This window comes from Syngnathus floridae, chromosome 1 (genome assembly GCF_059516105.1).
Source record: "Syngnathus floridae isolate MCC-2025c chromosome 1, RoL_Sflo_1.0, whole genome shotgun sequence".
NCBI lineage: Eukaryota > Metazoa > Chordata > Actinopteri > Syngnathiformes > Syngnathidae > Syngnathus > Syngnathus floridae.
The window spans coordinates 17,032,449-17,045,281 of record NC_142413.1 but is presented as its reverse complement, the minus strand read 5'-3'; the positions used below and the strand labels follow the sequence as shown (position 1 = coordinate 17,045,281).

Sequence of the window (12,833 nt, the reverse complement as noted above, 5' to 3'; positions counted from 1 at the left end):
AAAAAAAAAAAAAAATCATGGGCGTGACAAATGGACCAGAGGTGTTTCAAGGACTCCGAACAGTTAATGTGCACTGTACAAGCTTGCGTGTAAACTATGTAGTAATAAACACTTAAGTGTACTTTTCATCCAGGGTTTTATTTAAAAGCCTTCATTTGGCATGCCACTACTGGCCATGATTCTAACATGAATTTAAAACAATGCACTCTCCTTTCATTGCTACTTGTTTGTCATGTGAACCGCATATGCTTTTATATCCCAGGATAGGTTTTGTTTGTTTCAACACAAGCGGCAAAGTAAAAAACATTTTAGTTTCAAGATGAGTTTGAGCATGCTGCATTTGCGTGGACTGGGTGTGACACAGGGCCTCAGCCAAAATGTCAGCGTCTTGGATTGATGTCCATTGATAGTGAGAGAAAATGGGAAACATGTGAGGGGCTGTGCATGCTACAATGAGCGGGTTTTTAAGCGCCTCATCAAATTTGCACCTGTTTAAATATATGTAACTGTCTTTTACTAAAAAAGCTGGAAGGGAAGAAAGTACAGTAATGCTTCCTTCTTATAGTTTCTGATATTGCTGTTTTTATCAAAGCAGAAATACAAAATGTACGAGCGAAAGAAACGATTGGAGTAAAAGTGGAGTCAGTTAGCTTTTCAAAAACATTTGAACCTAAAGTAAAAGCTAACTTAAGTACTATATGCAATTTTCAAGCAAAGCACTCGAGTCATTTAAAGTCTTTTAAATGCCTTCTTAACATGTTTAGATCACTGTGTGGTCCCCATTTTCTTTTATCATCTTATGGAACTGTGAACAAAAATATTTTAAAACAATTTCCTATGGGCTTATGACACAAGAAATTCATTTAAAATTCAGCACATTGTAGCTATTATAATAAGGCCACAGACATAAATGTGTTAGAATCATATGGGGAGGCCAAAGCTGCTTTATCAAAAAAGAAGAAGTGTACGTCACGTGTTTGACATCAGTCATTGCAGGCTAAATTACATTACTTAAGTAAGAAGTGATCCATCCAGCCATTTTCTGTAGAGCAAGTCCTTTATTGCAGCTGTTCCAAACCTTTTAATGCCACTGGCCAGGTGCACAATAAAGACATTTTTTGACTGATTGGCGTAGAAATGAATAAAAACTAATGATTAGATATTCGCTGAATGTAGCTTTGGAATTAGTGTGCGATATTAGGCGGCCCCAAACTCTTGTCTGTTAATCCAGGGTGCCGAAGCAGTTTTGATTGATTTATTGCCCCATTTGTAAACGTGTTGTGACAGTTAACAGATAATAAGGGTTTGGTGCGTATGAGTCAACGATTAATCGTTTTTTTTCAATCACCCACTACGTATCATAGTTCAGGTCGATGAGCCGAGCTATGATATGGTATGGTGGATACGGTAAGGACACATCCAGACTTTCTCCAGCGGCCCCTCACATAAGTTGAGTTTGAGATCCCTGAATCAAAGTCTTCAATGAATCTAGTGTCTCTTGGATTTTGGGAACAAGCCTGAGCATAGGCAAACCCCACTATGGCCAGAGGCGAGATGTGAACCTTGAACTCTGAGTCAGATATGCTGTCCAATATGTGATAGTAGATATGTACTTTTATACTTTTGCTGTGTATTGTATATTTTTATACTACTGTATTAGTAGTGCAATATGTTAACAAAGGTAAAGTTCTTTTGTCATAACCTTACGGTTGACATTTGCTTTCTTTTTTTGCTTTAAGGTCCCCCATGTGGAGTAGTCAGTTGACCCATGGCTACGAAGGGCCGCTCCCTCGTAGGTTGTCCCATGGCAGCGAAGAACCACTCCCTCGCACTGGTCCCCTCCCCTCTGGAAACCAGCAACCCAACCCAGCACCCTATCCGAGCACTCTGCTCAGCCCAGAGGAGCAGCTACACAGGGAAAAAAAGAAGTTAAAATCAACTCAGCAGAGAGGAGGGAGGGAGAAAGAGCGGGTGGGAGGAAAGAAAACGCCCTGGAAACTTTGCTTGATCGAAAAGTTGGAGAAGTCATAGAATTTCGTCAAAGTTGAGAAGCGCTCTTCTTGGACTGGGTAGAAGGGAAAGACGACAACGTTTTCAAGGATGCTCAAGCTTGTGTGAGGCTTCTCGGGCGCAACGTGTGCGCACAGGTATGGATCCAGTTTTATACTATACATACTTCATATTCTCGCTGTCATCTGAGCTTTATCTCAAGTAATTATCATAGGGGAAAAACATTGTAATAATTAACAAAAAGTGGAAAACTTGGCAGTCCAGCATTTCTGTCACAGTTCAGATGGCAGTAGTGTTGAGTGTGAGTATCACGAGTGAACATTTCTTAGTGTTTTTTTTTTTTTTTTCTAAAAGGCGGGGGTGATGTTAAAATGTTATGATAATTCCCCTTTTAAGTTAAAATAGAGCAGGTTCCAAAAGTGGGTGTGTACCTGCAGGAGCGGAGTGGAATTGCGCACTTCACTTTTCCTTTAACTGCGCAACAGTTTGCGAGTCAAAGACTTTTCATGGATTAAAGCTGAACTCGCTGTGATAGTTACTGCGTTGTATTTGCATTGGGATTTGTTTGACTAAAAACTCCGATACATTCCAAAATTGCTCAAATTCAACACGTGGATTTGTGGTTTTCAAGTTGCACTGGAGTATTCCGCACACTTGATGACAGTTGAATAGCGCAATGACTGTCAAGATAAGATTCAAATTGGCAGCGTTGATCTTATCACTTGATGTTTTCCTGCGTTGTCTGTCAGCATTGGCAAAGGCTTGCAAGGCACGTCGACGTTTAAAAAGTAAAGTTACAAAGCCATGCGCGTCTGAAGCCACCAACCAGTCTGGGTGTGGATTCCTCTCCTTCGCCTCCTTCCACCCCCTCCTTTTTCTCTCTGCCTGTGTTCTTCTCCTCACAGAGGCACACCCTTTCTGCAGCTGAAATCTCCATGCTTAAACATTTATAGCAAATCTACCAAAAGTACCAAAACGTATCAACAGTGCTGGTTGCGGAAAGGAAATATATGCTTGGTTTTAATAACTTTAAACCAATAACTTTAACTTTAGTTTACTTGTCATTATGCAATTGAGGTTATTGGATAATTGAAAACATACAATTCTGGTTCATCGTTGTAATATGTGTATGTTTTTTTTTTTTGTGATAATTTCTTTGAGCCCTGGGTTTGCATAACTTTCCAGGAATAGATTGTCATACAGTGGAAAGTTTAAACAAGTTTAAACAAGAAAGTTTAAAGTTGCTGTTTTGACCTCATGGCTCAATGCTACAAATATTTTGTTCTGCCAGATTTTTCCTCTTTCTCTGTTTCTTCACGTGTCCTTGGTTGGACAGGGGCACAGGGCAGGAGAGATGAGGGTAGAAGGAGAGAGGAAGAAGGGAAGCGAGAGTACGAAGGAGGGAGTCAGTGAGGGGGGGCAGGGGTGGTGGTGGTGGGGTAATGGAATGCAGTGGTTTGGAAAGACAAGCTAATTGAAACCAGGTCTGAGGCATAAAGAGGGAACTAAGCCTCTGCACGTTGGTGACTAAGATGTCTTTCCTGTGTCTACAAGTTTGATAAAAATATATAACATCTTTTCAGATATGCTTCCAAGTAGAATCTTCTTCATCTGGATCAAGTTCACTCCAAGCGAGTAAAACCGGGGTGTGTGTGCATGTCTGTGTGTGTGTGTGTGTGTGTGTGGGGGGGGGGGGGGGGGGACTGGGTTACTGCAGCAAAAAGTCAACTCATCTCTTCATCTCTCGTTGAATTCTATCAAAGAGTAAAATGTCAACGTGTGCAGTTGCCCAGCCTCGCAGCGCTCGCCTGCCACACCCAAAAAAGAAAACGCATTTCAGTGCACTGTTGCTCTTCTCTGCAGACTCTTTGCTGTCGGTTCTAAGGTTGTAAATGTCTGGCGTTTCTCAAATTGCTCCTGTCAAGGTGATTAACTCTGACATAGGTCGCTCACAGAGCCAAATCATTCTCGGGGGGCGGGCAAAGGGTCTCTTGTAGTGTACTTTGGCAATAGTACTCTTGAAATGTCATTCTTCATGTTTTACTTGGTGATAATGTGGTGTGAAGGTTGTATAACATGTTACTCTGTCATGCATATACCTGCATGACACAAAAATGAATAAATATGCAATGTAGATTGGAGGTGATGAAAGCCTCAGAACTGGTTGTGAAAGACTCCCCAGTGAACGGGGCCTTGTTCTGGCTCGAGGCAAATGCCGTTTGTTTGAATACTCATGTCACTAAGCAATGAACTGACACAGAGACTATATTATGGTGTCATGTGAAGTTGTTGAAACCGTTTTCATCAAAAACACTCTTTTGCATGAAATTATGCTATTTTCATCCTGTCACTCACCTGGCACTTTGGTGCCTGTGCCAACCATGTGACAGTGTGTCATAAGCTATCATGGAAATCAGTAAAGGCCAGACCTCCGCCAAAATGCAACTGATCTTATTTGCACCCACTTATCAATACAAACCATCAACATTAAGTAATTTATAATAATAATAATAATAATAATAATTATTATTATTATTATTATTGTTATTATCATAAATTAATCAATGATCACCTGACCACCAAGTTTTTGCACAGTCTTGCTCACTAATGAACAACAGCACTTTCATCCTTAAGGCAAAGGCTTGGCATGTTTTTTTTTTTTTTTCAGCACTGGCTGGTCTTTTCTTATTGCATTGCCATACTGGCCAAAAGGAACCGTATGAGCCAGGGAGAACGGAAAGAAAGTGGTCTCACACACTTCCGTTTCCTTTTCCTCTGTTGGGCCTGTTAGAATGTTGATAGGAGGACAAACCAATGTGGGGAGGCAGCCACAACGTGCTTGGATCGATTATAGAGGCTAAACTTAACAAGGGTGACAGCTATTGAATCATGAATTTATATATATATATATATATATATATATATATATATATATATATATATATATATATATATATATATAATTTTATATATATATATGTATATATACACTATATATATATATACACTATATATATACATATATATATGTATATATGTGGAGAGCAGGTTTTTAGATACTTAGTAAGTGTTTCTGTGAGGGGAGTTTTCACATTCTCTAGCAGTGTCTAAACATGTAACCATAGTGTGTGAAGTTTTTAAAAGCCCTCCTAGACAATCCACACTGCAGCCACTCCCTTCTCGTCCATCCAGTGCGCAAGTTTGGAATGTCTCACAATGTCCGCAGTGTGCGTTGGCTGTCTGTAGAGATTACGTGATTTGAGAGGTGTGGTAATACATCTGCCATAAAACAAAACTTATTTACATAGAAAGCCTTACAAGCCAAATTGTCTCACGAGGGAAGACATGCTGCAGTGTTATATTTACCGCTGCCTGTTTGTTTCTGTTTTTTTTGTGACTAACATAATTCAAAGGTTACTTTCAGATTTTTCATCAAACAATTGAACCACCAGAAAAAAGTAGATCAAGGATTCTTTCTGTAATTTTTATCAAACAGCAAATAGGCTTGCTTTTTTCCCATTGCAATCTCAAAAATAATTTCAACTTTTCTTCAGGTCTAATTTTCTGAGCACTCTGCGTCAAAGAAAGTCTAATAACTATAAATATACCTTCTGAAACTATGCTTGCAATTCTGCCCTCCTTTTCACCTTTTGCTCTCTAGCTCTATGAATGGACTTGCACTTGTTCTTGTTCCAATGGCAGCTGTCATGGACAGAAACAAATCCAAACTTAATTATGAAGTGTCTAATGCTGCTATGGATCATGTGCAAAAGCCTCACATGCTATCTTGTTTTTGTTGTGGCAGTTTTCGCACATGGTAATATAAGCCGAGGTAAAGAAAATATGATATTAGTACTGTGAAAAACAGTTGTTGAAAGTTGTCCTGCATCCTAATATTGCAGAAAGGAAAATAATGGAATCAGTCCAAAAAAAGCAACACTTCTTGACAAAGCCTTGGTGTTTTGAAGGAAACACTCCCTCTCAAACATCAACCTCAGGAGAGGAAATTCAATCGAAGGTCCTCCCACCTCACATATCCAGTAATGCAAGAGAAAACAATGAAAACCTGCCCTGCATCTAACTCGACCTTAAATTCGACCTTGTTTCTATCTCTCGTTTTTTTCCAACCTCTTCCAAACTGACAACAGTTTTAATAAGTGGGCAAGCTGGCGTCAGTGGGCAGGCTTTGTTCTCATTCAGGACTTGTGGTTTGGTTTAGGGATGCAGTACTGAACGTTGACTGTGGAGCACAGAAGAGAACCACTTATCTTGACATGCATTCCTTTTCTATGCGTCACACATACATACTTTATCTGCATGTTTTCAGGAATAGTGAGCGGAGGCCTTCTCCCCATACTGTAGTTGTACAGTGTGAGAACAGGGAGTCCATTTTGCTCGACAATAATTTGCTACCACCTTTCTTCCCTCTCTTCTTTGTGGCCTTTATTTTCGCGCCTTGCCGAACCCTTTAAAGTGGCTTGCTCACTCACACTTGAGCCGTAACCACGGTCACACGGCTGCTGTTTTGTGTTCATCAAAATGATTACATTTGGCAACCAAGTTGACGTGAGCTGACTTGAATCCCAGACTGATTTGCCGTACTAGGGTTAGCTGTTTGAACAAAGGTGTACAACACGTGTTTAGTTGCATGACTGTAGCACAAATGTAGCCAATAACAATTTGATAGTGATCTTTGATAACCCAGTGTTTCAGAGCGCATGCTGGATGGTGAGTAATGTGAATGTGTGTGGTGTTCTTGTTTATTTAAGCAGAACCTGCACATTGGGGGTGTGGTGGCCTCACTGTAGACAGGGGGAGTGGGGTGGGCAGCACAGAATGGAGCCCGAGTGAGGCAGGAAGAGAACATTTCTGTGGAGTTAGTCAGTGCGGGGAGAGGCTGGGCTCCCTTCCAGCTGGCCCGGCAGCTCTATCAAGGAATGTGTGCGACTGAAGGTCTGGGTGGGGCCATGCTCTGAGCTTCTCCCGCCGCAAGCATAGCAGAGGTGAAGCAATGTGAGTGGACTTGTGGACTCCACAGGCAGTGCTTTCTTCTGTACATGCATTTTTGTGTACCCACTGTTGGTGTCCACTGTGTGGTCTCATATTTGGGTATCAAGGGTGTCTGTTATCTTTTGACACACTACAAAGTCAACACAAGTGAATCAGCAACAAATCTCACCACAAGCAAGTCATAACATGATACAGTTCACACACCTAATTTTGTTTTCTGTAAATTTAGTGACTACACCTGTGAGTTTGTTTGAATCATTTCATGGCATTGCTGTTTCAACAGCAGCCTGATGATTATGATACCGCAACAAGAGTGCGGGATGCAAAGTGTGCACAGCTGCTGTACCACAGCTCTCCTTACGCAAACAAAAGAACAACTGCTATCGGGTAGCATTTATCTCAGCAATGTTCCTACTATTTTGGAGGAAAGTTAGTTCAAATATGCAATACCGACAAATTAGGCAAACTAAGGGTTTTGGAAAGAAATATCACTTTTTTTTTTTATAACTTAACCGACTAATGATAATAATTGGGAGAAGTTAACGATGGAGCTGCACAGCCTGTCGCAAAAGAATTATTCCGAGGGGCATGTTCCCACTGGTAGATGCCTGCCTTTAAACACATTCAGTCTGGTTCTGTTTGTACTTTGCTCTAACAAAGAGAAGGCTTTGTTTCCAAATGTGCCAGTGGGCTGAAGCAACAATCTGCGGTAGTCATGTAAGAGCTTGAGCAAGTCACAGCAAGAAAACATATTAACGATGCCAGAAAAGTGATATTTAAAAAAATGGATTAAGAATTGAGCTGTGCAAATACTTAAATATATGATAAAACATTGCCAGTTTTTTATTTTATTTTAAGGTAAACACATCCGATGTTAACAATATGATAACAAGTTGGCTATATGTCATGGAGAGTCAACCTTTCACTGCGGAACTGGAAAATCTAAATTGAGCATCATTATCTTCTGTTTCTTCTTTGTACAATATATTGCAGAGCTTATTTGGTTGTTTATTGTGATCCAATTACAATGTGGAAGTACCATCTTAAATGAATCACCACCCTGTCTGCTTTTCTGTCACCAGAAGTCAAGAAAACAAGAACCAACGCATCGGACTGAAGCCCTTGGCCTCGCTTGAGCGATCCAAGGTAATTGTCCTTGACGTGATGTCAAAAAGGAATCCTCTGTATACATCTGTTACTGGTCAGGAAAGGAAAACTAAACTTCTGATCCCACCCTCCCACTTCTGTACTCCAAGGCCATCTTGTCAGTGTGACCTCAGAACAGCCCTCCATTATGCAGAGAGCAAAATGTGCTGGAATGTTTGTTGCAAAGCCTCCTTTGACTCGAGATCATGCCTCCGCTGTTCTAACTCGAATAGAAACTTGACACTTTTGCACCCTGTTTCCTCCTCTTGCCACCCCCTTGTTCCTCCCCCAGCCACCACCTGTTGGGTTCCTCGAACCCCCTTCTTATGAAACAAATCCATAAGGTCCCGCAAGTCTTGCCTGTTTATAGTCAGCAGCGTTGGATGATTTATTCCCTTTGAGTGGAAAAAAAGGCGCGGAGAAATCACTCTGTGTTGTCCCTGTAGACCAATGGCAGAGCAGAGAGGCACATCCATATGTTCTTTGGTCACAGTCCAGTAAATAAAGGCTTTGTCTGTCTCACTGTCCCACTATGGTTTGCTCTAAATGCATTCCAAACCACACCATATGTGATGGATAGTGTTTCATCTACTCTATGCTTTAATTTATATTCCCTTTAAAGAAACCTGTTTGTACATCTTCAAAATATTTCAGAAACACGGCACACAAAGAATGGCACTGACGTAAAAAGGGAAAGAACAGATAATGACTGTCATGGTGTGTGACTGCGTGCTTGTCTTATGATGAACAGAAGCTTACTCATTGAGAAACAGTCTGTTTGGAATTATATGATCCTTTCAAATTAATTGTCACAAGATGGTATTTTATGGTGGGTATGAAAAAGTATACACAGTCTAGTTGACAGCCCAGAGACCAAGATAAATAATTAAAAGGAAATTCCAACATTAGTGTGGCCCATAACCTGTAGAACTCAGTTGATTAAAAAATATTTTCAAGAGTGGCAGTAGAACTAAACAAAACAAAATTAGTGTGCACACCCTCTCATAAGTAAGTGCGTTCCAAATTAAGCAGTCAGACGCAGACTCAGACTCAGAACACACCTGCTACTGTTTTAAGTGTCTTTGATTGAACCTAAATAAAGATGTTCTAGTCTGATTCGACGGACTCACTTTTTTGAAAAAAGTCCAATGTCCAACTGAACCAAATCAGCTCCAGAGCACGATGCTGGCACAACTGTGAGTGTGGTGTTCTTTTGGTGATGAGCATTTTTTTTTATTTTTTTTTATGTACCAGTGTTTGTTTGGAATGTTTCCAAAATTTCCAAACTTGCTTTCATCGGACCATAAAATCCCTCAAAATTATCTGAGAAATTTGTTATTGTCCGGTTATGGTTATAATTGTCCGTAATTTCAAAAAATATGTTTGGAGTGAACACAACACTGCTGATCACCAAAGTAACACCATTCCTACAGCGAAGCTTGGTGGTGACAAAATTATGTTTTGGAGCTGTTTTTCTTTAGCTTAAATTGAGATCTCAGTCAAGGTAAAGGGAATTACTAACAGTTCCAAACAGTAGTAAGTGTTAGCACAAGAAACTCAGGCTTCTGTCAGGAAACAAAAGAAAAGTCCCAAAATGAACATCTGAAATATGTTTGGGGTTAATCAAAGCCATGTTACATGCTGGCAGGTGAGTGTCGAGTCCCATTTGACAAGAGTTTGAATGTGAAATCTGACCACACCCATATCCCATATATAAGAAGTTGTGCATGGTTGCGCAACCACATTATTGCAGTTGTTTATTTTACTTACACTTTTTAAGAGATGTTAAAATGATTTCATAAAAGTTAAATATTATATTCATGGTAGAAAACGTTTTGAAATTATTTATCTTGGTGTTATTTTTTTTAATCATCAAAAGCTTGGCATTTAAATGGGTGTGTAGATTTTTAATATCGACTGTATATAGCAGGATCTGTTAAGAGCAATTATCGTATCATAAACTTCTCAAAGAGAGGGACATCGGAATACTTGAGATAGAATTTAATAAAAGGTTGAAGGACTAGGACTACCCTTGAGCGTCACCTCTCACCAAGCTCGGAGCTCACTCCTGCGATAGCCATGTGTTATATTTGCTTTACTGCTCTCTTGTTTTCTTTCACTCCCTCGCCAGTTAACTCATAAGGTGTCATTCCTCCAGCAATTCCTCAGCTATGTCACCCACTTTTTGTCTTTTACTCAATTTGCCCATCACCAAGCTCGGAGCTCACTCCTGCGATAACCATTTGTTATATTTGCTTTACTGCTCTCTTGTTTTCTTTCATTCCCTCTCTAGTTAACTTATAAGGTGTCCAGCAATTCCTCAGCTATCTCACCCACTTTTTGTCTTTTGCCCATCATTTCCTGCCCTCACCTTTCTCTACTAAAGTTGTTTCCTCCAGCCTTCTTGCCGGTAGCTGCAACCCCTCCCCTCCTCCCTTTCTCGAAACATAGCAAAAGTGTGACAAAACTACACTCCAAATGTTTTACTCACGGTGAAGAAGAGCAACTATGAAATTTGCAAAAGAAAGAGGGTAAACAAATATTAATAATAATTACCATCACGGGCTGCATAACATGGGCAAACCCTGCACAGCCAAATAAGACCCAAAGTAAAAATTAGAGGGAAAATCCAACAAATAATAATTTTCAGTTTTGACTGACACAATGTTTTTATTCTCTGATTGCAATTTGCAGTACATATCACAAACAGTATGATGGAATCCTTAGTCTAACACTAGCAATTTTCACAACTGAGTAAGAGCTCAGAATGCAGTTGAAACAAAATAGAGTGATTGACAGTAACTAGCTGACGAGTAGTTTATGATGATGTTTCAACCACTTGCTGGTCTGTGCACATCTGCCCAATTAATGACAGTAGAGTATATTGCCATGATGCAATGACAGGAACGTATTGTAGCAGCAAAACATCACAGGTCTGCCATTTTGCTTGGTGTGTAAAATTGAGGTTCATCTGTAGCAACATCTAATGGCAATTCTCAGATTTTTCGAAACACAGCTTGAATGGGATTATTGGAGCAGTCAGAATAAGTCCAACATTATCCAACAGGGTTCTTAAATTGTGGTCTCAAGCAATGTATGACAGTGTCTGTCAAACAACATTTATTGTAATGCCTGAGGTTGGAATAGATTCAAACGTCAGTCGAGGTAACATGTCACAATAACTGAGTAAAAATGAAGTCAGAAGATCGGGTTGCAGATGGCTGTGAGTCATCGGCATAATCTGTACTATCCCTTTACCCTGCATGTGCTGGAGCGTTGACCCTGGCTTTTTGTATTCAGACTCGAGAGACTAAGAAAATCTATTTTAGAGAGCAAGATTAATATTGTCTCAAAGCATTGCATGCATTCTCCGTATGCTTCCAGTCACATGGGGCCAATCTTAAAATGGACGTGTTTATTAGCATATTGCATGGTGCATCCATGTGAGCAGTGTCCAGGATGCAAACCATGCAGGAATACAACCCCTTGCTTAATGATGTTTAGTCAAATGAAATTCTCCAAATCCTCCAAATGCTGTGCTGGTTTTTTATTTTTGTCAGATTCCGCATGTTCTTTGCTGCTTGATATCTTTTAAAAAGTAGCATATTCACCAAAGATTAGTAACGTAAGTATAATATTGGATATAGTTATATAGAGAAGTATTAAATACTAGACTGGATGGTAAGACATAATTAAGTATTTACATTAACTTTATTTGAATATTTTTAAAAAGTGTGTCTATCATTCTATAGTGTTGACTGTGCTGATGTTGTGAAGGACCAGATCATTTGTTTTCCAAACTGTTTATCCAGGCTATTACTAATCATTTGCTGGCCACCAAATATGTTCTTTGCTGCTTGATATCTTTTAAAAAGTAGCATATTCACCAAAGATTAGTAACGTAAGTATAATATTGGATATAGTTATATAGAGAAGTATTAAATACTAGACTGGATGGTAAGACATAATTAAGTATTTACATTAACTTTATTTGAATATTTTTAAAAAGTGTGTCTATCATTCTATAGTGTTGACTGTGCTGATGTTGTGAAGGACCAGATCATTTGTTTTCCAAACTGTTTATCCAGGCTATTACTAATCATTTGCTGGCCACCAAATATTGAAATTACTATCTATCTATCTATCTATCTATCTATCTATCTATCTATCTATCTATCTATCTATCTATCTATCTATCTATCTATCTATCTATCTATCTATCTATCTATCTATCTATCTATCTATCTATCTATCTATCTATCTATCTATCTATCTATCTATCTATCTATCTATCTATCTATCTATCTATCTATCTATCTATCTATCTATCTATCTATCTATCTATCTATCTATCTATCTATCTATCTACCTCTCTCCCTCCTTCCATCCATCCATCCATCCATCCATCCATCCATCCATCCATCCATCCATCCATCCATCCATCCATCCATCCATCCATCCATCCATCCATCCATCCATCCATCCATCCATCCATCCATCCATCCATCCATCCATCCATCCATCCATCCACCCTAAACCCGCCTTATCTACCTCTCTACCTCCCTACCATTATGCATGCAGTGATAACTGTTTTGCAATTGTAATTTTTAAAGTAGGCGGAGGTGTCATATTGGGTTGCTTTTGCAAAACAGGGACGATTTGACTCA

The 12,833-nt window shown here is 39.5% G+C and overlaps 1 protein-coding gene across 1 annotated transcript in view; it reads left to right on the top strand.

The window, feature by feature from the left end:
* Window positions 1–1,944: 1,944 nt before the first annotated feature.
* The window catches only part of ahnak (AHNAK nucleoprotein), a 31,284-nt gene continuing 20,395 nt past the window's right edge, over window positions 1,945–12,833 (top strand). The window contains exons 1-2 of the mRNA XM_088379445.1: window positions 1,945–2,147; window positions 8,103–8,166. The gene's annotated coding sequence lies outside the window, so the exon portion shown is untranslated. The remainder of the gene's footprint in view (window positions 2,148–8,102; window positions 8,167–12,833) is intronic.